The 25,549-nt window shown below is 39.6% G+C and overlaps 1 protein-coding gene across 12 annotated transcripts in view; it reads right to left on the bottom strand.

Annotated features, from left to right (window-relative positions):
• Window positions 1-25,549, bottom strand: part of ZBTB20 (zinc finger and BTB domain containing 20) — a 504,516-nt gene that overhangs the window by 436,592 nt on the left and 42,375 nt on the right. For 8 of the 12 annotated variants that reach the window (XM_079973673.1, XM_079973666.1, XM_079973667.1 and 5 more), the window contains exon 2: window positions 11,084-11,143. The gene's annotated coding sequence lies outside the window, so the exon portion shown is untranslated. Of the gene's footprint in view, window positions 1-11,083; window positions 11,144-16,193; window positions 16,504-25,549 lie in introns of those variants that run through there. The other 4 variants (XM_079973672.1, XM_079973677.1, XM_079973676.1 and 1 more) reach the window with 3 other exon arrangements.

Raw genomic sequence — 25,549 nt, 5'->3', positions numbered from 1 at the left:
TTTCAAGTTAAAAATTAGCAACATATTTGAATACAAGGACAATGGAGTTCATTACAAAGTTTGTTCTTACTTACTAAAACTCTAATATATACCAATATATATGTGTGTGCATAAGCAAATCTTTATGCAAATCAATTAACTGAGAATTACACCTCAGTATTTAAAAAGTAACATGTTCCACAAGCCAAGGTGCATTCATTTGCCTTGCACTCACTATGCCTCTAACAAATACTATTTATGAGTTCATGGAGGAGAATTGTGGCTAGAATGATAATTTCATTCTCAGCAAAATTAGCTCTGATATAAATTCAGTAACAGCAAAATATTTTGCTGTATATAAACTGTAACATATGGCAGTCTCACTGAAATCAGCAGGATTATTCATATACAGTAGTTTAAACTAAGGATATATTTAAGGACTTTCCTCAACTGGGGCTACATACACCACTCAAATGAGTGCTGTACATAACTCCCAGTGCATTCCCTGTCAAACTGAGTTTTGTTGCAATCTGTCCCTTTCATTCTCTGTAGCATAAATCGGCTAGGAACACTAATGTCACAGGATATATATGTCAGTTTATGTAGGCTTTCAATAAAGACTTAAATTTTGCTTGAGTCTATGGATATATCTATCTATCTATCTATCTATCTATCTATCTATCTATATATCTCCAGTTACAGACTCTTAAATCCCATTGAAATTATGTGTTTATGTGTTTAATTATGTGTGGAATATAGTTTTATTTGAACATGACCCATATTTTAGCTGTGTGCAGGGATGCAGGTGGCGCTGTGGCCTAGGGATTGCCAATCAGTAGGTCAGCGGTTCGAAACCCCATGACAGGGTGAGCTCCCATTGCTTGGTCCCTGCTCCTGCCAACCTAGCAGTTCGAAAGCACGTCAAAGTGCAAGTAGATAAATAGGTACCACTCTGGCAGGAAGGTAAACGGCGTATCTGTGTGCTGCTTTGGTTCACCAGAAGCAGCTTATTCATGCTGGCCACATGACCCGGAAGCTGTACGCCGGCTCCCTCAGCCTATAGTGTGAGATGAACGCCGCAACCCCAGAGTCGTCTGCGACTGGACCTAATGGTCAGGGGTCCCTTTACCTTTACCTAGCTGTGTGCAACATTGCTGCCCAAATTTGTAATATTCATCACACTGAGATAAAACTTCACCTTCTTCAATTTGAAAACTTGACAAAGGGAAATTGAGCATGTATATTTCTTAGAAAAACTTTATCTAATTTCCAGTACATAATATAAAAGGTGCAGCAGAAGGAAAAGGGATGAGAAGGGTCTACCATGCAGGGAGTTTGGTGGTTACCAAGCACAGTTTTTCAACAATCAATATAACATGAACCAAGTTGCTGACCTTGGAACAGGCAGAAAATAGGACTGCAAAAAGATAAGCATGTATTTTTTATTTATTTGGAAAAATTCATTTCAGAAAACCTCTACATTCACCTTGCTTCTGCTGAGTGGCAGTGCACCTCTTACAGAAGTCAATATTCTGCCAGGATCCCAAGGATGAGTATAGAGGCTTGGCACCATAGTTCAATATCAGACCATATAATTTGATTGCAGAAGGCCTCAAATTCAGACCCTGTTATCTTCAATTGAGATTCTTCAAGCAAACAGTGCTTGGAAAGACCTCTGCCTAATACCCTGCAAGACAGCCACCAGTTGAAGTAGACAGTACTCAGCTAGATGGACCAGTAATATGGCAGCTTGGTGTGTAAATTTAATCTTCACTAATGTCGAGAGATTTTCATTTACATAGGAGGGCTCTACTACTGCTAAACAGAAAGAACCACCAAGAACCATAATATCTGTGTTGGCTTATAGAACATAGCATTTACAATGGAGCAAATGAACTATGACATTAATGACAAATTTGCTTACATTTTCACTTATGCTGAAACAACTATTTATTCTGGTTCAGAGTCGGTAACTCATTTTTAGTATATCAGAGTTACAAAATAAGAACTCCTTGTCAGTTTGGGGACCTTCACTAATTTATACCAGAAGAAGTGGTCATGTGCAGTTAGCATGCTTTTTATTACATGTAGACATTGGTGGATAGGGAGTACAATTCCACTGAGAGTTTGAGATGAGAGCAACCCTACAGAAGAAACAATAATGTTGTGTATCTTGGGATTTTCTTCTCACAGGCAGAAAAGCTGTTGAGTGAGATTTCAAGTTGACCTCCAGAATCAGTTACTTGAGAAACAACCCCAGGTACCCCAGATATGTACAAGCACAAAGAAAACTAGACCAAAGAACTGGCTCCCAAGGGAGATTACAGAAATCCCACTGTTAGAATACTGTACATATGCTCAACTGCACCAGCTGGTGGTCTAACTCTGCTCCTATGGAATGCCTTGGGATTTAATTAGCAAGTTTCAGTTTAAGACAATGCTAGATGCTTTTGAAAAGCACACATTAAAACAGAACAAATATTACAAAAAAAAAACAAAAACGGTTAACTAGAGGACAGTAGATTATTATTTTATATTCTGGAGATGGGATCATGAAAATCTTTGACTTTCCAACTGAAGATGGTAATAGAAAATATAACCACATTTAAATGACAGATAGGTTTTTATTTTGCAATGTATTAGTTTACTTTTTATTTCTATGGTAAAGGTAAAGGACACCTGACAGTCAAGTCTAGCCAAAGGCGACTATGGGGTATGGTGCTCATCTCGCCTCAGGCTGGGGGAGGCGGCATTTGTCCACAGACAACTTTCCGGGTCATGTGATCAGCATGACTAAACTGCTTCTGGCGCAACAGAACACTGTGATGGAAGCCAGAGCGCACGGAAACACCGTTTACCTTTATTTGTATGATCTGGTATTCAAGTGGACATACAACGAAGCTGAATGTTGGAAGATTCAGGACAGACAAAACTTCTTCATGTAAGTGCATAGTTAAACTATAGAATTCTCTCCCACAGGAGGCAGTGGTGACCACCAACTTGGATGGATTTAAAATAGGACTGGACAAATTCATGGCGGCAAGGCTATCAAGTGGCTACTAACCATAATGGCTATGTTCTACCTCCAGCATCAGAGACAGTATTTCTGAATATGAGTTGTTGGAAATTGCAGGAGGGGAAAGTGCTGTTGCACTCAGATCCTGATTGTGAGCTTCCCACAAGCACCTAGTTGGCTACTGTGAGAACAGAGATGCTGGATGAGGTGGGCCACTGGACTTGATCCAGCAGGTTCTTTTTATGTTTTCATGTCTGGCAATGGGGAGATGGTCCCTTGGCTGCCTGACACTGCCCATCCACCATCAGGGTTTTGTAAAGGAGCATAAGGCAGTATTGTCTCCACTAACTGGCAGTGGCTTTCCAGGGCTTCAGAGAGGGAACGTTCCCAATCCTACCTGAAGATAGCAGGGATTGAACATGGGACCTTCTGCATGCAAAGTAGATGCTCCATCATTGAGCTACAGCCCTTCTTCACAGGCATGAGTGCCACACAATGCACATCACTGAAGAGAAAATGTTTCCAAGTTGCAGCTCATTGTATAGCAGTAATAAATTACCGTATACCTTTGCAAAAGGCCAGCTATGAGGCTCTTTCATTAGCTGACTGCATGAGGTGCTGTCTAGAAAAACAAACACCCAAAATGAAAGTCATAGGTTTACTTTACAGTTATTACAATTTATTTTTGGAAGCACACACACACACTTTAAAGAAAGAAACCTAATAATATTTTTGTGCTCTTTTTCTCTTTCCTTGTGCTCCATTTTTGCACCAGTTGCTTAAATTAGTTGGAGAAGCAGCTATGCATGAGAGACCGCACTCAGCAGGCTCTATCAGTCAGAAATCAAGGATACATGTCCATGATTTATCATGCTTTTCATGGTAATTAGCCAGAGTGCCATTTTGCTTCCACTAGCATCACTCCACTCTTCCATCTCTCTCTCTCTCTCTCTCTCTCTCTCTCTCTCTCTCTTACCTTTGGTCTCTTTTTTCCTGCATTACATTTACATATTTCTCAGTCTCTCATCCCTTAGTATGTTTTATTTATGAATATAGACCTTCCTGATCATACTTTTAATGTAAAGGAGACTGTAATTAGTGTGTCTGTCTGCTGGGTTAATCCCTTTCCTACATTATATGCAAAGAAGTTAAGGGTAAGTAACAGTTTACAGTCAATATTAGGTTTAATTACGCTTAATGAGAGTTACTGTCTCCCTTTACTAACTGTACCTAGGAGTGCAACTCCTAGATGAATTTCCCTCCCAACCTCATTTTGTTACCTTAATAGTGCCACTGAGCACTGTATGTACAGTACTTTAATCTACAAAACCTCTTCAGGTGCACCAAATATGTGAGGCACCTGTTCTGCAGGGATGCTGTAGAACCAGCACAGCTTCAAACAATGGCATCCTTGTGTGGAGGAGAGAGCTTTCTTATCTAGCACATTCTTGTACACAGTGTTACTGGGGGGAAATTGTTCTTCCAGCCTCTATAGATATTCCCTAAGAAAGTCTCCCATATGAGATAACCCCACATTTCATTTAAGAAAAATTCCACCACCATATAGTGATTTTCACTCTGCTTCTTTCCACCATTAGTTTAGTTTGTTAGTTGATTATATACTGTTTTACAACTGAAGTCTTCAGAACAGCTCACGATATTTATAAAATGCAAAGGATGCAAGACAAAGAGGAGGGAAGAAGGAGAGAGAGAGAGCTCAGCCTAGTAAGATCAAGGCAGGAAACTAATGACTTCTTCACCTGCCTCCGGGGATCATGGTTAAGGTCTCTCTTCCTTAACCACGGTATGTAATCACAGGACAAATCTTGGTTCCAGATCATGGTTGAAGAGAAGAGACTTTATCCATGATTCCAGGTTGGATGACATGCTAAGCCAAACATTTGCTTAACACTCGCATACCTGGAGCGAAGAGAGATGTCAGCAACACTTTATAAAATTGTGCATGATGCGCAGAAAGAAGAAATATCTTCCAAAATGCTAGAACTCTGAATCACCCAGTGAGCCAGTTTGGACATACCTATCTGTCCTAAATAGCTCTAATGGCTTAAGGAGGTATTCCAATATGACTAACAGGGCTTTGTGCTATGCCTAATTTAAAGGGATCAGACAGGAGCCAAATATAGTTTCATTGGCAAAGCCTTAATAAATGTTAATTAGCAATCTACTGCATCTATACATTAGAAATCCTTCCCAATGTCTAAGCCTGCAATTGGTTCAATCCTCTGCATGTGAGCAGGGACGACGGGAACAAAATAACCAGTTGCATGCACACCCCAGGATTACACCGAACTTAAATATATGCTCACTGTTTTCTTGAATCCTGGTTATATGAATCCTGCCAGTGTAGGACCATCAAAATAAAGTGAATCCAAAATATTTTGGGTTGTGCTTTTGTTTTTAAGTAGTTCTGTTTCAACTTCAGCAGAGTTTGACAAAGAGCACTATCACTGCAGTTTTATAAATAGATTAAGCAGTTCTGCATTGGGATGAGTTTTTTCCTCTCCTTTTTTCCTCCCTAAAATCAACAGAGGCAATGATTGGCCTCCCTCTGTTAGCTTTACCGGAATATACGCTGAAAAATGTTTATATGCATATGAGTAAATACAAATACACACACACAATGCTGAACTTTGTGACGACAGCCTGTAAGTGGTTGCCCACATTCCCTGGGCAATGGTCAGCTTTGTAACTTTTTCCTGTTTCCTCAATGTAATGATTAACTAGCCTACTGGGCTATTATTCATGGCAGGTAGAACAGGAGCAGCCACAGCAGAAACACTGGTGGCCTCTTCCCATCAGACAGCCCTGCCAATTCTGGCTGGATATTCAAAATAAAAAGTTATTTAAAAAAGCAGCAGCAGCCAGCAGGAAGATCCTCTGCCAGAAAGAGTAAAAGACTGATCTCTCTCTCAGAAGTTTGTCATGCTAGAAACAATTTTTTTGCCACGACGAGTGTTCTCTTTAGACTAGCATATGTGGTGTTTATGCACTGTTTACATACTAATATTACCCTGTACCTACTATACATAGCAATGTTCTTGACACTGCCTATCTAGAATTTCTCAGTACCACTGCAAGTAAGTTAATTTAACAGCAAGTACTGATGCCACGTAGATGTTATGCAGTCACTATTAGAACAGATGGACCCAGTATTTCTATTCAGCAGAAGGTTCAGGCTGTATTTGTTCCTAAATTACAAAATGAAGTTGGTTTAAGTCACTATGTCTTAACCTTGCTTATATGGTATCTGGTTATAATGATCACTGAGCAGGAAGCATCTTTTTTGTATGGTGGCACTGGCAGACATTTTCAAAAAGCACCTCAGAAGAGGGATTTTAGAAAGCCGGCCACTTTGTTTCTCTTCCCATGAAAATAATTTCCCTTTCCCTTTAAATGTTGCTGAAACGTTTCAATGTGAGTGAAAACACTAAAAAAAAGGGGGGGGGCATTCTTAATTTGGTCCAGGTCTAATAGATGCATAGTTTACATTCTCAAGCATTCCCTCTATTTCCCCCACAGCAATGGGGAGGTCCAAAAAATATCTACATGGTGCCTAGGGAGCAACTTGCACCTTAATATCAGCAAGACAAAGGAGATGGTGTTGGACTTTTGGAGGAAGAGAGGAGAATCTCAACAACCCAGGTGGTTAAGAAAGCCCAACAGAGACTCCATCTCCTCAGAGTATTGGGGAAGAACAATGCCAATCGACATCTGACGATCTCCTTCTACCAGTCAACAATAGAAAGTGTCCTTTCATACTGCATCATGGTGTGGTACGCTGGTTTGACATCATCTGATAGGAAGTGCCTACAGAAGGTGGTGAATACAGCACAAGGTATTAGGGGCTGTTCCGTGAATCCGATGGATGAAATAGCAGAAGAACTTTGCCTCAGGAGAGTGAGGAAAATTCTCAGGGTGGCCAGCACTTTCTTGATCTCCTGCCCTCAGGCAGAAGATATAGAAGCATGATTAGTCACACCAACAGGGTAAAGAACAGCTTCTATCCATGGGCTGTTAGGCTGCTGAATGAAAAGATAACAACAGGGCAACTGACTTTCGGGTTTGGTGGGTGTGCGTAAGTAAACAAGGGGAATTAAGACTAAGAGAGCTGAGTGGGGGGATGCTCATGTAATCTCACTGTATACAAGTTGTACAAGTGACAATAAAGTATTTCAGTTTCATTTCAATTCAATTCAATTCAGTTTCAAGACCTGCAACAAAATGTTGCAGCATGAAGTGCCGTTGTTCAGAATTCCAGCCACTCTATTCCATTATGCCTCCCAATCCATGGTTTTCCATTTTTCCTCCCAACTGTCAGTGAATATTCCACAGTCACCAAGCACTCTCAGTTTCATCAGGTTGCTTGAGTTTCAGAGTTGCCTCTGAAGATTTTTGTACTTTTGAGGTTCCCCAAGTCTGACGATACCTTCCTTATGTAGCCTTTTTGGCTACATAAATGAAAATCTCCCCCCCCCCAAAAAAAAATATATATTGGAATACTCTATATGATATATGTGCATGGAAGGAAGCAGATTTTAAAAAGGAAACACACTGAAATTTGAAAAGTTACAGTGAAAGCAAAGTGCGGTCAATTAAAAACACACTCCGTCCAGAAAGACCAAATTAACCATAGTGGATGAAGGTTACAGCAAAAGATATTACTGATTTCTCCTATTATTCAGCATATAGTGCAATATATGGATTTACAGATAATCAAAGTTTGGATAACATTTCACTCCTCACTTTTTTTGTTTCGCCTCATTTAAAATCTTGCTCACAACCCTGCCCAATATCCCATCCAATTGTTATATTTGGCTTCTGCATTATATTATTTAATGGGTACACAAACAGGCAGGTCATCCTTATACTTTTTTGTTGGAGGAATTATAAATAAAAGAAAGGGAAAGGGAAACGAGATTGGTTGATATTAATGGTCTCTTGCTTTTGTTTTTATTTAAAGAAGTTAGTAAAAACAGAAATTTAGCTGAGGCAATAAATACACATCCAACTTTTAAAATATCTCCATATTTTAAACTTGAAGCTGTAAAAGTCCTGTGTGTCCATTTGATTGTACTCATTAAGGCTCCTTTAATTAACAGTATAGGAAATTAAACACAAAGTAAGACCCATAAAAATTAAACTGAAAAAGCATGTGGAATTAGGAGTTTGCATTTTCCATCCCCGCAGGCTTGAAAGCTTGAAAGTCATGGAAAAGGTTGATTAGAAGAGTCGGGAAAACTAGACGCCTTCTTCCCTAAACACTCACATGACAGCTATCTCCTAGTATTCAGCATACATTGCAGCTCAATATTACACACAGATATATAGTTTCCCTGCAGTTTCCTCTCTCTGCTTCTGCTATATGAATTCTCAAGCCCCACTCCAGTAATTACGTCCAAATAAAGGAAAGGGAATGAAAGACGAGAAAGAGGTTTAACAGTTTTACACTATCCTGAGCAAGCTTGGTGCCAAATTGGTGAGCTGCTGGAGTTTCAAATGCACATTACTGCAGGAGTTTGATTTAAAGATTGCTGACAGTTTTAACATTCTGCACTTGAATGTACTGTTCGTGGATACAAAAAAAAAATGTGAATCTCTTACACAGTTAAATCAAAATAATGTTCAGTAAAACTAAATAAAAATAGCTGGGCTGTGGAATTCTAAGAAATTATAAACAAGAGTCCAACTCCTTCATATCAACACATAATTCAGGTGCTAGAGGTGAACCTTAAGGTTTCACTGGCATCTAGGATCATTGGGATGTTTTATTTAAATGGGACTTCAGAAAATTTCACTCCTAGGGCTACATTTAGTAGGCATAAACCTACTAAAGAGCAGTACTTAATTATTTGTTTTCAAGCAGTGTTACAACCAATACTTTAGCTAATTAATGTTCTCCTCTGCACCACTTGGCAAAAATGAACAAAAAATGTGCTATTATCTACTGCTAGCTATGCTCCCCACCTTTACGTAAATACAAAGGGAGATAAATTATACACACATACCATTTTAAACATTTCTAAGCCATCCTTCAACAAAGGACAATTCATAAAACAATATATAACACAAGAATCAAAATAAAATGTTCCTAACGGATTGTGCATTTCGATATTAGCAATGGATATTATTATTTTGCTTACACAATCTCACACACATTTTTTTCAGTGATGACTAATAAAGCTGATCCATGGCTTTCAATAGATTGACATAAAATAATCTAAGGGTGGCCCCTTACTTGAGGACAGGGGGCTGACTTTCCAGACTGAAGGATGCTGCCGATGCAAGTATTGTGGTTGCCTAAATTCATCATTTCATATTTCAAAGGCAAAATGGAGGAGAGGCTGAATACATAAAAGGGTACATTTTCACAACACACTAAACCAAGGTTCAGCGGTGCTAAGTCCATCCACAAGAAAGAGCCCAAACAAAGCCTTGGACTCATATACTCCTCCCACAAGGCACGAGAAGGCAGTGGATCCCACAGGGAAAGGCAGGAAGAGCTTGTACTGAGCTACTAGTCCTGAGAAGGGTTAGAAATGAACTCTGCCTTTGGTCAACTCCCCCTTTTGGAAAAGTGGAATTTCTACAGAGTAAATTCTCTGGCCTGAATAAGGGTGGTTTTCCTGCACTTCACAGCCTCCCACTTAGTGTGCTCCTCATGCTACTGGACTGGTGAGATAGTGTGGAAGGCACTTCATTTTGAAGGCTCAGGAAACCAAAAACTCGGTCAGCCTAGGTGCCCTGGCCACTGCAGAACTATGGGGTCTTGAAAAGGGAGAGGCAGGTGAGCCTCAGGCTTTGCCCAGGCTCCTCCCTGCTCATTCATGCAGTGATAAACTGTGGTTCCACATTATATGTGAGCTAGGTGAATTATGTTTGTATGTCTTATATATATTTATATAAGAGAAGAGTAAACTGAAATGAACTGGGGGAGTAGGTGAAATCCATTGATTTCAGTGGATTTATGCTTGACCAACATAATTTACATCACATTTCCAGTGCAAGCCGTCATATTAGTTCAATCCCTATTCTATAAATGCCTCCAAAATTCAAAATTTAAGTTATTTCTAGTAGTAAACACATTCTATTGAAGAAAGAAACAAAAAAACGAATGCTTAAAAATTGAAGTTGTAGCAGTGTGGGAGACATTTAACAAAAATTTGCAACGCTACAAATAATTTAAAAATCACCTGTCCAAGATTCAGTACTCCAAATAACTTCTGAAACATGTATAATTACACCATACAGGAAACGAGCAAGGTCTGCTGCTTTTAATTCTGTGATTATAATGGAATAATGGGCATATATGTTCAAGGGACTATGACGTCAGTGCTCATTTCAGCCAGCATTACAATAATTTGAATGCTCTTATTTTTAAAATTATGATATTAAGAGTTTTTTTCTGACTTCATTTTGCAAATTCCTCATAGTGTGCCTTTTTTAAAAGTGAGGGCAAAGACCTCCACTACACTGCTAATACACTGAATAGGGGGCTCCTTTAAAAAGACAAGGACTGGGTCATATTTCTTTTGTCTTGGATTGACACAAAAAGATGACCCAAGGTCTCCTGATTTTTTTTTTTTGGGGGGGGAGGAACTTTGATCATTACTACAGTTGTACCCTGGTTTTCGAACAGCCTAGTTCTCGAATGTTTTGGCTCCCAAACGACTGAAACCTGGAAGTGACTGTTCCGGTCTCCGAATGTTCTTTTAGAAGCCAAATGTTCGGCGGGGCTTCCGATTGGCTGCAGGAGCTTCTGGCAGCCAATCGTAAGCCGTGCTTTTGTTTTCGAACATTTTGGAGGTCAAACGGTCTTCCAGAATGGATTCCGTTCAACTTCCAAGGTACAACTGTATATTAATCCAGGGTGCATTGGGGAGAACTCTACCATCTCGAGATTAAGATTTTTGTGGTCAATCCCTGACATTTTAAATTGCCTCTGTACCCAATACACACAGTCTTTTTTAACAAACAAACAAACAAACCCTAACAGCACTATAACAACCACACAGCATTTAGAAGTTTTAATAACTTCTTAATTATTTTCAATATTCAAGTTAATGTTACCTTTCTTCGTTGGATACCAAAGGGGGTAAAAGCAATTCCTAACACTTCTTTTCTGTGCTGCTGAAAAGAAAAGAAAAGACTTGTGTTTAGTGATCTTCTCGAACGTCTTTCATTTTCATAACATTCAAGTGACTAAGCATTTAGCTGTAAGTAGGCACCTTATTGTGTATATACATCAACATATAGCCATCTGTTTAAATAAGACAAAACACCCAAACATTCACAGTTACAGTGCAGGTGACAAGCACGCAAGTATGACACTAATAGTCACCATACTGCCTTTATATATATATATTTTTTTTTTGGGGGGGGGGAGAAATTACATATGGCATCACAATATGGAAGTGTCAATAGATCCATGGATAAAATTGCCACTCATTTTTCAGTAAAAGTGAGGTTTCTTTCTCTATTAAGAACAAAAGTAATTGCCTGCAATAATGAACATTTTACCACTCTCTCTTAGCTTAGAGATGCATTTATGAGGAATGTTGCAAGTAAATACTTTTAATAATTTAGGAGCTAAAAATTGCACATTTTAAAAAATCTATTTTAAAAAAACCAAGTGTCTAATGCTTTTAGAATTTCTGTAAGTTACAAATGGCTTTGTATTAACTGGTGAAACTTCAGAAATGTCTCAAGTGTGAACTTAAGAAGTTATTAGAAGTTTTTTTTTCTTTCATTCCGTAAGGATTATTATTTTAAAAGCACACAGCCAAAAGTAAAAGGGTAAAATTATTATTTTTTAACTTTATTCTTTTGGAACTTACTTTCAGATAAAATTAATACAATCCTAATATATAATTTATGTTAGAAAATTTAAAGTTAAGTCCTAAGTCAAGTCTATATAAAAGAGATTTTGCAGTGAGAAGCTTAGAATTACACATCAAGAACTGTTTTAGGTGTGCCATGGGTCCTGTTTGTGCTGAGTGGCTTTTTAAACAAGTTTTTTACTTTGAAAAGCAGACCCCATGTCATCACAAACTACTTGTGAAACTCCTCAGTTTCAAAAATGTTTGCCATGCAGCATAGAAAAATGCTATTTGAGGAACACAAGTTGAACCCTTCCTTGGACACATTGTGAAATAATTGTGCCATTCTTTGGATCCAGACCTGCAGCTTTTCCAAGAAATTCCATTTAACTATTAGGCTCACAACTAATCCTTAAGTGGGAGGGTGGCCCCATCCAAAACATCTAACTCTGGAGTCATTACAATCCTCACCATGAATACTGCCCAGGCTGAACTTGAATGTGTTCTCTTCATCCAGCACAAAACTGCCTGAATAAACACATCCAGGCAATCTATTTACATACCGCGCAACAGTCCTGTTTTAAGCGGAACATCCCAAATTTACAGAAACACACACCCAGCTCCTGATTCCATCCTGGGATGTCCCATTTTGGCTCCTGCGGAACCAAAAGACTCACTTTCTTTGGTGCTACATTCTCGCCTTCCAGAAGCAGCACTAGCTTCCGGATGGGGCAGGGTTGAGCCCCGAGGGAGGGAGCCAAGAGAGAGGAGATGGGGCCTGAGTGAGAAGGGATGGGCTTAAGTCAAGGTCATGTCCTGATTTGCCTTACTGGAATGTTGGAGGGTATGCATTGCCGCACCTGGATTGGAGGAAGTGGAAATATGTTCACTGTGACACCGAACCACAGATTTCTGATGATCTCTCTCAGCAATTTGATGAACAGCTTGGAAGACAAGACTAAGGCTGCATTCAGACATGGGTTTTGTTGTGTTGGGTTTATTGGTTATAATGATAGCAGTTCCGCCCCAATTTCTAGCACGCCTTTTACATAGCACTAGCTTGGTGTAATGGAACTGTGGCTTTTTAAATCAATATACTGACATGTCACACTAAAATTTAAATGGTGGGAAAGGACTCTATGCCTTTATAGTCCTCCAAATTTCATAAATGTAAAACTGTCACAATTTTCCAAGGTAATGCAGTTGCAAAACGTATTTTTTTTGGGGAAACAAGGAAGGCAGAAATGGGTGCTAAACTTCCACTAGATTCTACGAGATTTCCAGAAATGGCCTTTGCATCATGTGAAAGATCACATAAAATGCAAAAATGAACAGATAAAGAAACGAACTTAAGATTGAACGAAATGCTGTCTGAATGCAGTCAAACCATGAAGCATTAGATAGATCTATTCCCATAAGAGAGGAGCAGGACCACTGCAGCTGAGTGATCCCAACCCTAACTCACAGACTTAGAATGATACCATGGTTAAATGGTATTGAGGTCCAAAAGAAGGTCACATTTCCCTGTCATTTAAGGCAGTCTTTTCAGCTCCAAACCCAGGATGGAAAGCATAGAGCTTTTAATTCAAAACATGTATACAGATACACAATTTCAACATTATGCTCACTCAACTATATAACAGTTAGAAAATGTAATATAAAGATATGTCTGAAGCATTCAGATGTTTAACTTCAAAAAGTCTGAGATAGCTGATCATATCTAAATGGTGTCACCATGTACATATAGATGTATATTTAGATGTTAACCAAAATATTAGCTAACAAAAAAATGAATTTATACTAAAGTAAGCAATACCAAGGCACACATAGGGAAAAACAAAAATTAAATGGCACAGAAAGACTGTCAAAATAAACAAGTTATGTAACAAAAAAATGTTTACACATGCACCAGTCACAAGTTAGAGTAAACTTAACTTCGGAGAATTATTCTAGGCTCACCCAAAGGCTTGCAAAAGCCCAGCTTATTTTGCTCACTCCTTTCTTTGGATAACTGATAGCTGCCCCCATTTCACTTGACAAAGTGTCCTGGAAACTCCCTCAATTTCAAATGCGTTTTCCCATAGGACACTGGAATACTGGGAAAATGTAAATGCATAGTGCAGATGGAGCCCTAGCGTTTCTTTAACACAAACGGAACCAACAGGCTAAATGGCACTTAAAAAACAACACACCAAATAAAAACTTGCCTGGTTTTCTTTTCATTCTTTTTTTTACATTAACTACTGCCAAAAATAAGGTTGAGTGGCGTAATTAAATGGCAAGTACTTTTGACCTTTACTTGCTACACTGATAAAAAGTTTTTTCAGCATACTGCAATTTGACCAAGAGAAATGGAGATAAGCTTAACCTTTCGCTTCAAGTACTAATGTGTTATTTAAATTTGCCCTAGATATAAGTGAGATGCCACTATGGTTGTAAAGAGGTAGTTACAACTTTTTCTCTCCCCCATCACCATCCCTACCAAGCTTTATTAGAAGGCATAAAGAAGAGCACAATATGGTTCATATATCAAAATATTATACACACACACCTCAAAATAGTCCACATGTAACACAAATTTAGTTGGAACCAAAACACTGAAAATGTGTGTATCACAGCAGGCAGAGCCTCACATCATGATTCACGCTGTAGCCATATTCAAGCATTGTGAGCATCAAAACATGTCTAAATCTAGTTGAATCATGGGCTGTGGATTATACAACTGTTAAATTGTCCCCACCGCTTGCCCACACTTCCGTTTGCCCTGCCACTTTCCTCCAGGAAAATCTGAAGTTTACCACTGAATTGGACCAAATAGCAATCAGGTTTTCCCTGAGGAAAGCTGTGGGGCAAACAAAAAACCACTCAGGCCTGTGCTCTCTAGGTGGATGAGGTCTTACACAGTACACAAGGCAGTATGGTGTACAAGACACAAACACAAAACATGTTAAGTCTCTTCTCATAAACTACTGCTCTTCAAACTCAAAACATACCAACATTCAGTCCCCACTGAATTATTTCAATTTCTTTTGGTATAAAAAAGGTAAAGGTACCCCTGCCCGTATGGGCCAGTCTTGACAGACTCTGGGGTTGTGCGCCCATCTCACTCAAGAGGCCAGGGGCCAGCGCTGTCCGGAGACACTTCCGGGTCACGTGGCCAGCGTGACATCGCTGCTCTGGCGAGCCAGAGCCGCACACGGAAACGCCGTTTACCTTCCCGCTAGTAAGCGGTCCCTATTTATCTACTTGCACCTGGAGGTGCTTTCGAACTGCTAGGTTGGCAGGCGCTGGGACCGAGCAGCGGGAGCGCACCCCGCCGCAGGGATTCGAACCGCCGACCTTTCGATCGGCAAGTCCTAGGCGCTGAGGCTTTAACCCACAGCGCCACCTGCGTCCCTTCTTTTGGTATAGTTAGCCATAAATTGTTACCAAATTAGCCAGGGATTTTTTTTTATAAAAAAAATGTCGAAAGGTACAAAATCTGAATAGCAAAAGGAAGTTTTCTAAGTGACACTTCCTACAACCAAGACCACAGCAATAATCTGAGGAATTTGTGGGACATTTTATTTATGCACATTAAATTGACAGCGTATCAATGCAAGATGTACCATGGTAGATGCTGGGCAGGAGACCTTCAAATGGAATCAGGGCTTTTTTGTGAAAGTACTCACTGGTAGAGTAACAGCACCTCTTTTTTTGCTGCTGACAGCTGCCATTTTGTCCTGGCACCCATGGCATTTTAATCAGTATGAGAGTACCAATATCTATTTCCCCCACCCCACCTCCCCAAAAAGCACTAGCTGCAGTAACGTAGAAATGTGGAATTTGCTCCTTCTAAATATCTATCTTCATTCTTTCTGTGCAACCTTTAAAAACTACTTCAATACAGTTTAAAAATAAATAAATTCAGAACATGCTTTCAAAGACCCAGTTTGGTAGCTCTTCCCTTAAAACACACACATGCGTTTTAGAGGGGGGAGGAGAGAGTATTTTGTCAAAGGTTTTATTCTAATTTTGTAGCATTATGTGTATCATTGTAGCACAGTAGCAGTGTAGAGAGAGCAAGACAAACACACAAGAAAGGCCTGCATTTTGAGGTAGAAATTGTGTGAAGGGGGAAACTAACATTTTCCCTGGTAAGCTGCAATTTCACATTCAGCCTGTGTCAACAGTAACTGAAAGTTATTAGGTGTTACATATCAAATTAGTTGACAGTTTATCTGTGTCTAGTTAGCCGGGGAGAAGGGGGGCGGGGTTGGAATATTTACATGGCAAAATCAAACTGGCCTTAGTTGACCCCCTGGTATTTGTAGGTATAGCATAAAAAGCAAGCTTTAAATGGAGTATGTAGAACAAACCACCTTTCAGCCTCAAAGAGAAGTGCCAAATTGCCACAGATGGAAACACAGTACAGCTTTTGTTGATGAGGGGGTATCATTCACTCATGCTATCAATCCTGGATTACCCTAGCATAGCCAGAAGGGATAAAGACAGAATACTCTGTTATCCTAGGGCCTTTTTGAAAACTTAATCCTATATCTACATAGCAAAACTGATAAGAGACACAATTCTGACTCTATTAAGATTAATGGAAATTTGTTATTGTTTTTCCAGTGAGGTAGTATTTCACTTATTTGTTACATTAGTGTTCTGCCTTTCCTCCTAGGGGCTCAGTACAGTGCAAGTTCCCAGCAAATTTCTCATCTGGTGAGGCCTAGTCCTTTTTAGCTTCAGACAGAGAAGATATTCAACGTATTCTTAATTTATTTTATGTTGTCTTTCTACACAGAAAATTCTCAAGTATCTCTCATTGTGAATTTTCCTTTAGTATGTTCATTGTGGAGTTTAATGTTAACTTTTTATAAGACAACAACATCTAAAAATCAATAAATTCTACTTTATGTGGGACTGAATGTATTATTAATAAATGTATTATGAAAATCAGTAAGATGGGGGTGGTTGTGTTGTTGCTGTTATTTTTTTAAAAAAGCCATTCTTGTGATCAGAGTCAAGGGTGAAAAAGGTTCTACCAGCTCTCCGTTCTAGCTAAATGAGTGGGAGAAATAACATTTCCATGGCAATGCAGTGCTAGTGGGGTTCAGTTCTTATATCCCCCTTTTCACTCTCTCCTCTCGTGGAAGAAGATTCGTTAACTTAAAAATCAGCACACATGAGGCAGAAATAAATAAAATAAAATAAAAATCTAAAGTCTATAAAAAGTACACAGACCAACCTGCTTAATTATTAACAGGTAAACACGTCGCATCCTGAATTATTTACTTAATCTTTTTCAACTACAAACCTCAGACTTTTAGAGCATGAAATACGTGCTTTCTTTAAGAATGCAAAACAATTCCTTTAGAAAAGCATTATACACACACACACACACACACACACACAGACACACACACAGCATTTTTGTTAACTCCACACTGCCACTGTCCAAGTTTCTACTTCAGCGTGTTTTGAGGCACAGAAGTAAGCATTGTTCAAGTATCCAACATTTGCAAGTGCCACTTGCTCTGCATACCAAACTTGTTTTGCAAGTGCATCATTCTTTCAGTACAGCCATCATTACACCATATTTCTGCAGCATGCAAAAGTATATTTTGAAGAAGCTATATGGGGGGAAAGCTAGCAAAGGTCGGAAACAGATGTTGTACAATAACAACTGAAGGAAACATGTATTGCAGTAGTAATTATTGTAGTACTTCAAATGCACAACTGGAAAATGTGTGAGGGACCCTTATTGAAGGTGGGGCATTTTCTGTTCTCAAAGGTTCTGTTTCGCAGAAAGGCAAACAAGAATTCATTTTAAAAAACTTAAAAAGCTTGAAAATCATTAGAAAATGCTTCACCAATGAAGGCCATGCACCCTGATATATTCTCTCTCATAACAACAACAACAACAACTTTATTATTTATACACCACCATCTGGGCAGGCTCAAGTATATACAAAAACATAATAGACCATCAAACATTTAAAATTTCCTGATACAGAGCTGCCTTCAGATGTTTTCTAAAATTGTGTAGTTCTTTACCTCCTTGACATCTGATGGGGGGGGGGCATTCTACAGGGAGGGCTCCACTGCCGAGAAGGCCCTCTGCCTGGTTCCCTGCAACTTTACTTCTTGCAGTGAGGGAACCGCCAGAAGACCCTCAGAGGTGGACCTCAGCATAAACTGGCTCTTATATTCCTAATATTCTAAGTCAGACCATGTAGCTCAGCACTGTTGACACAGAGACAGATGGCTCACATGGCTAACCAGGGTTCCAGGCAGGAAGGGGTTCATTTCCCAGCCCTTCCTGGAGACACCAGGGATTGAACCTAGGCCCTTTGCATGCAAGGCATGTGCTCTACCACCTTGCCACAGACCTTAGTAAGAACACTTGTGTTCATTCTGAAAATATTTGGGAAATGTTGAAGAATGTACTCTTCATTGTAACAGTGTTCACTGGATATTCTGCTCTGCACTGGCAACAGAACAGGTGTGCTCAGGCACATGTGAGTACTGTACCCTTTCACTAGGCAAACTATGCCCCAGTGTTCCCATGCACATTCCAACATATGTTAATAATAATAATAATAATAATAATAATAATAATAATAATAATAATAAATTATTTGTACCCCGCCCATCTGGCTGGGTTTCCCCAGCCACTCTGGGCGGCTTCCACAAAGACCAAAAATACACTAATATGTCATACATTAGAAACTTCCCTGAACAGGGAAGACTCACACCAAACATTTGAAGGACATTACTTTTCCCAAAGAGCCCTGGGAACCAGAGTTTTGTTAAGGGTGCTGGGACTGTAGTGCTGAAAGGAGTAAAATTAAGTTCCCAGGATTTTTTAGGGGAAGCAGTGCGCTTTAACTATGTGGTAAGCCTATGCAGGGGCAAACTTTGGTAATCTTTTGTAATATGGGCGCCCTGTGTGAGACCAAAATTTGCCTCCCTCCCAATGGATCTTCTCAATTTTGCACCTCCTTGGCTTGGCACCCTGTGCAGGGGAATGGCTCACACTGCCAGAAATCTAGTGTTGGCCTATGTCTGGTTTTGCTAAGTATTCATTTTTATTTGTTTGCAGGGAGATTATGCAATAATATGTTCAGTCCCTGACTATTATTGTGCTGAGAACAGAAGTTCTACAAGGGACTTCTTGTCACATTCACTTGAACACAAATAGAACCCTTTGCATGAGTGGGAGCCCAGATAAAGCATGATCCCCAATCACAGAAGGTTGGAAAGTGAAGAGGTTCACAATATGCACAACATTGTTGGCTTGGAGCTTGCCATCTTCTGTCCCCTTCCATCCACACTTTAATCATGTGCATGTCCATGCGAATGAGAGAACATTAACTAAAGAGGTGAAATAATCCTAAAGCCACAAAATGGAATGTGCCACTAAAGACTCTGGGGGAATGAGCACCGTTTTGAAATGCTTCCTTCATGTAGAACCAAACCCATACAAAGCAAAACCATTCCATTCAAATAGAAAGTTACGGCATCAGGGAGAATATTAAGGTGAAGGAGCTTTAAACAAAAAAGAAGTGACCCCCTATATATACTATGGAGTGGTACAACCAGAGGGTTCTACCACCTCTTTCTGCTTCAAGAGCAGTGCTTGGGGACATATTCTCATATAAAACTCTGTATGTCAAAATAACCAGTATTTTAAATGTTAAATGATAATTGCTACAGGTAATCCAGATGCTATATTCACACTGTGGCGGCGCATTAAGGTTTTGGTTTTCTTAAAGGAAGCTGTTGTGATTATACAAGCCAGTTCAGAACAATGTCAAAGAGTATGCAGAGAATTTGCTGTCTCCAAGATTGGTTTCTCATGTTATAAATTGTTTCAGGGTTCAAAAGTTTCATTGGCTCCTACATAACCTGTCTGGGATTTAATGTATTCAGGAGAGGTACTTTTTTTTTGTTCACTGTGAGTAGTCATGCGGTAGGGGCACATCAAAAGTGCTTTGGTCCAGGGGTTCCACACACCATACAGGAAGCAACAGAACAATAAGCAAGGTAAATATTTTTATTCTATGAAAGTTACAGCATGCAAAAATTTTAGTATTTGCAGGTTTGCATCCCCTAAACTGATGCTCTGAGTGTTCAATCCTGCTTTCTAAAGATATCAGCTGCGTGAGAGCCGATCCAGCTACATTTCTACCAGACCCACACCGTCATATATGATGTCAATACTGGGGCACATGTCTGTGTGTGTTTTACGAAAAGGGCCTGGTGGGCCAAATTTGGCCTCATGGGTCAGCGGTTCAAAAACATAAGACAAATAATGGTCTACAACAGTCCAAGCAAATAATTTGAGAGTTCAAATCTGGTACGAGTTATATCAGAATATCAAAAGTCCTTGTTCATCAATTCTAGCTCACTCTAAACCGGAGTTCTCTAAGTCAAGTCCTGCTCCTAGATATGAGCCTGTGAAAGGGTTAAAAGGAGTATCATTATCAAATGGGAGATAGATATTTGGATGTCATGGGTCCAGTGGTACCCTAGGCAAGTACCTATTCATTCATTCATTCATTCATTCATTCATTCATTCATTCATTTATACATTTCTATACTACCCTTCATCTGAGGATCACAGGGCTGTTTACAATATGAAGTAAAGTGCCTAAGCTTGTTCAATGCCCCACTGATTTCCAATTGCCCCCTCTCACTGTAGCCCCTCAAACTGCATCCAACGCCATTTCAGAGGGTCCCCCAACCAGCAAAGGAGTAGCTTTCAGGGGAGTGCAGAAGACTGCAGAGGAGAGGAAGGATCAGGAATTCCCCATTGAACAAACTGATTTCCACTTGCATTTGTTTGCTCCAATGCTAACAGATATCTTGTGGCATAAGGTTTACATGTCACAATAAATCCAGTATAAATCCAGTTATTTTTGCTGCAACCAACAAGGTGCCCCTCTGAAAGTTGCCATAAATTAATTGATTGTGATCATGTTTATTGCAGGGGAAAGTGGTGTCAGATTGGCATTTAGGCTGCAAACTTAGGCCTGCTTACTTGGAACTAAACTCTACTGACCTCAGTGGGAGGTACTTAAAATGCAGGGGATTGGGCTGTCACTTTAATTAATTCCCTTCTTAATTCACTTTTGTGTCATTTAAGACTGGAAAGGATGTGCATGTGTCAGCAGCACAAAACCTGAACTTTACATTAATAGGAAAAAATTACTGAGACTGCATATATGAATATTATTAATAAATAAATAAATGGCATTTTGGAAAGACAGAGGATCAAAATAGCTTGTCTTAAACAAGTAGATAGGGGAAAATAAAAAATATGAACAACAAACAGCATAATAAAATCAGGAAACTTGAATATATCTTTAAAATATAATCTCAAGTCCATGTGTGCTTAACACCACAATAATATTGAATTGGTGAGCCTTGCAAATATTTTTCGTGGGTGCACTCATTTTTTAGTATAAGCAAATGAAGATTCTGTTGTTTCTGAAATTTCATTGCAACCAATATAGAGCAGGGTAAGACATTTTAGCACTCTTGCCACATACGTCATGGGAAACAGTTCACTGGAGAGCACACAATGGTATACTGCAGCTTTCACTCACAATAACCCATTTTCTCACTTCTAAAGGAGATCTATTTGTCCTTCTAGACATGAGCAGACTATTATTCCTGAAGTGCCAAACTCTGAGTGCATGTGCAAAGCTCTCTCCTCTACTCTCAATTGTTGGCAAAAAAACAAAAAAAAAGCAACGGTTAGGTACATGCTCAAAGCATTCAGGTCAGGGATTACAGAAAAGCCATTGAGCGTGCTGCATTAACTTGAACTTCATGTTCTTGTCACAAGCCTGTTAGTAACTGGAGTTGAGCAAACTGGGTAGAAAGGCCACTTCGAGCCACCTCACATGATTCACTTTCTATTAAATCTATTTATTTCATGTCCAGGGTAAGGTACTAGGGGCTCTACAGATATTTCCCATCACATCAGACACTACAGCAAGTATCAAAGGATAATCTCCATGGTTTATAAAGGGAGATTTTATCCCTCTCAACTGTCCACGGGACATCTTTTATGCTTCATTCAGTGCTCAAAAACAGACTACTGTGAAAAGAAGGCCCTTTTGCACAATAGGTGGAATTTAAATACACACACACACACACACACACGGGGGATTCCATATCAGTCAGGAAGCTGATGGCATTGATATAGAAAACCCCCCTCAAATATGATAAAATATAACCTTCTAGAAAATTGCCATACAGATTTAACACCAGAATGCACCTTTCAGAAATAAGTAGTATGTGGAAAGGAGTGAGCCAAAGTTGATTTATAAAAATCAACTTTGTACATTTTGGTATGTCTTTCTAGATTTATTTATTTTTTAAAAAAAGGCAATAGCTATGCTTTTTGCTACATATTTTGTATTTCATATTTTCTGTTAAAATTTCAATTACAGGCAGATGAAGGCAGGTTAAAGAGGGTGTTGATATTGTAAATTCACTTACTTTATATTGTAATGGAAACTGTCTTAGCTAGTTCCTTTTGGTGCTTGTAGTTTATAATCTGGATAAAACAAATTTATACTAAGGTAACCCAGATTCTGCACCAAGATTTCTGCATCTTGAATAAATTATTTCATATAATTGTCTGGAACTATGCATAATGCTATAACTCCCCCAAATAAGGACACCCCCCCCCCCAAAAAAACCCGTGAGTGCTGCTGGCTCAGCCATAATGCCAATCTGGCATGCTGGTTTGCTTCTTCTCAGCGCAACACAGTATGGAGAGGGATGGTGTGATTTGAGCAGCATATACCAGCACACTTCCTTGTTCACAGTAAGTTATAGTTTGCTGAGCCTGTGGTTTGCCATGACATATGAGCTGGGCCTCAGTGATAAAGCCTTGACCCTTAGCTTGAATTCTCAATAGGATGCTGAATTCTGCACACAACACAGTATTGTACATATTTTATCTTATGCAACTGTTGTTTAAAATGTTTTCGATTTTGTATAATATATATAAAAAACCTTCTGCAAAATATAGAACACTTATCTGTAAAGAACAGCTCGTTTTTGTGCACAGAAAACAGTTCTCCCTGCTGAAAATAGCCCTTGGAAATCGGTTAACAACAGAAGAACACAGATGAATTCTATTTAATGCACACATTTGTGCTCAGTATTCTTCTCAGTGTTTTGCACATAAACTTCATAGCAAACAGAGCCAAAACACAGATGAGGAACAAACCTTTTGTGCCAATGCAAAATGTGAATGGTAGAGTAAACCACAAACTTAAGATAAGGTGTTTCCTTCACAATGCAATGTAAATTTAAAAACAACAACTCATGGATACAAAGGAGAAGAAAAACAATAGATACAAATAACATAAAAACCTTTTATTCAACTTTTTCTCGTTACAGGAATCTAAATGAACAGGAACATATATCTTTATTATGAACACAATAATTGCCCACAAGAATACTGGGTAGCAGCAGCTCACTTGTGTAGTGAATTGTAAAACTACAACACTGGGATACCCAGTGTTAGAGGCATGTTTTGGTTTGCCAGAGGAACCGTTCCTACTTTCATCAATGGGATTTTACTGATTTCGTCAAGAGCTACAAGTCTCAGATATTTGTTATAGAAAGTCGCATGTCTCCGTAAATCTCAGAGCTCGATTGCATAGGAGGAAACAAAAGCAGCAACAACCCACAGTTGAAATGTGGTTGTGATAGTGTGGTTAAAAAGCTTTGGCCAGGATTTGCTGTAACTGTATCTCTACATCTGGTCCCACACATGCCAATTACTTAAGAACGCCTGTGAGATACTTACGTGGATTATTAAACGGCCTTTTAGTAGCAGAGGTGGATTCAGGACACTGCCACTTTTGAACTCTGTATATGCAATTGGACTCTGACATTTCATTTGGGTATTTTAAGCACTAGATGTCATTGTACTTTGTAGACCTATATTAACATGTTTAATGTAACAGATGGGGAACTTGTTTATTAAAGTAAACAGGCAGTCAGAAGGCAGGTTTGCAGGGGAACGGTGCTTTCTATTGGGAATGACACACAAATTGCACATTTCAAAATAGACATAAACTGTAGCAGGCATATATGAAAGTGACTGGAATTACAGTACCAACTAGAGTCAGAATGTTCAAGTTATTTGTAGCACCCCAACCAAAGTCATTTCCCTCTTGCATGCTGCATTCCTTTATTACCCTTGGAATCAGTTCCTCTCTGGTTCCTTCTCCTCTTCACTTAACTGAAAAGCCAAGAGCCATGTCCCACTATACGTGTCACTGCTTGGAATTTGCTTTGGAAAGGAAGTAAGTATTGGATTTTCCATTCAAAGTGCTAAATCCACTCCTACTCCTACTCCTCTCTCTAGCATGCCACTTTACACTGCCTCGGGTTAATGGTCATTGTCCCATAATTCAGTAAAACGAGAAGCATTAAGCAGCTGAGGGTAATAGGAGGGGAAACAAATATCAACATTACAGGTTCTCCCAGGCCTGCACCATCACAGTAGTGCTGGGTCTCTGGTTGGGCCCACCATCACATGACAGGCACTGACAGGACTATCAGCACTTGGGCAATGGGGCTTGTTGGTGCCCCTGCCATGTGAATTTCCCCATAATACAGTGTGATGCATGAGCACTGCATGGAAACCAACATGGCAGCTAGTGAATCCAGGTGCTTAGGCCTAGTGCTCCTTTCAGTGCTGCCTCCGCCACTCAAGTACTTACCCTGCATTATGCTAATTTTCTCACAATACAATACATGTGTTGTGGGCATTGCATTGTGGATAAATGAGTGTGGTGGTAATGCTGGCTAAGTACCTGTGCACGTCTGTACTGCATGATGACCACCGCTCCCCTAATGCTACCTGCTGTTTCCTAATAAGTCCACCAGGGCTATGGAGAGAGCCAAGGGCTTGTTGCTCATATTGTGGGGTGGGAGGTGGGGAAACACAAAGGCACATTTTCAAGGGTACCCCAAGACCTGTGGCTGACCCCAGCTCCTCTCCTCACTCCTTCTGCCAGCCATTGGCCCTTTCATGCATTCAAACCCAAAGCTACATTCAGTCAGGCATGCTTAAATATTGTAACTTGTAGCTGACTGGTACTCCATAAGAGTGCACCTGTAAAGTACAAGTTCAGAGAGGAAAGAGAAGGCAAGACTCATGGAGCAGGTGGTGTACTTTCTGTTTCAATGGATGTTTTTAGTCTCAAGGCTGTTCTGAAGCTAAGTCCAGGGTCTAATTTAACTCAAGGCTCGGTTCTGAAAGTAGCTTGCACTATCTGCTTGGTAAATTTATTATTCTGGCAAAGCTTTTATCTCCAGACCTAGAATTATTTTGTAGTGCCTGGAGGTGTCAACTGTGCACTGTATGTCAATACAGTGGTACCTCGGGTTAAGTATTTAATTCATTCCTGAGGTCCGTTCTTAACTTGAAATTGTTCTTAACCTGAAACACCACTTTAGCTAATGGGGACTCCTGCTGCCACCGGAGCACAATTTCTGTTCTCATCCTGAAGCAAAGTTCTTAACCCGAGGTAATATTTCTGGGTTAGCGGAGTCTGTAACCTGAAGCGTATGTAACCTGAAGCATATGTAACCCGAGGTACCACGGTATATGTGGATACTTTACAGCCAATGTTTGATACTGAAAACTAGTCATTGGGTCAGCATGATGTGAAGAAGCATGAAGGGAATG

The sequence above is a fragment of the Podarcis cretensis genome (assembly GCF_951804945.1).
Source record: "Podarcis cretensis genome assembly, chromosome: 4".
Taxonomy (NCBI): domain Eukaryota; kingdom Metazoa; phylum Chordata; class Lepidosauria; order Squamata; family Lacertidae; genus Podarcis; species Podarcis cretensis.
The sequence above is the reverse complement of the archived record's forward strand: the minus strand, read 5'-3'. Positions and strand labels throughout refer to the sequence as shown.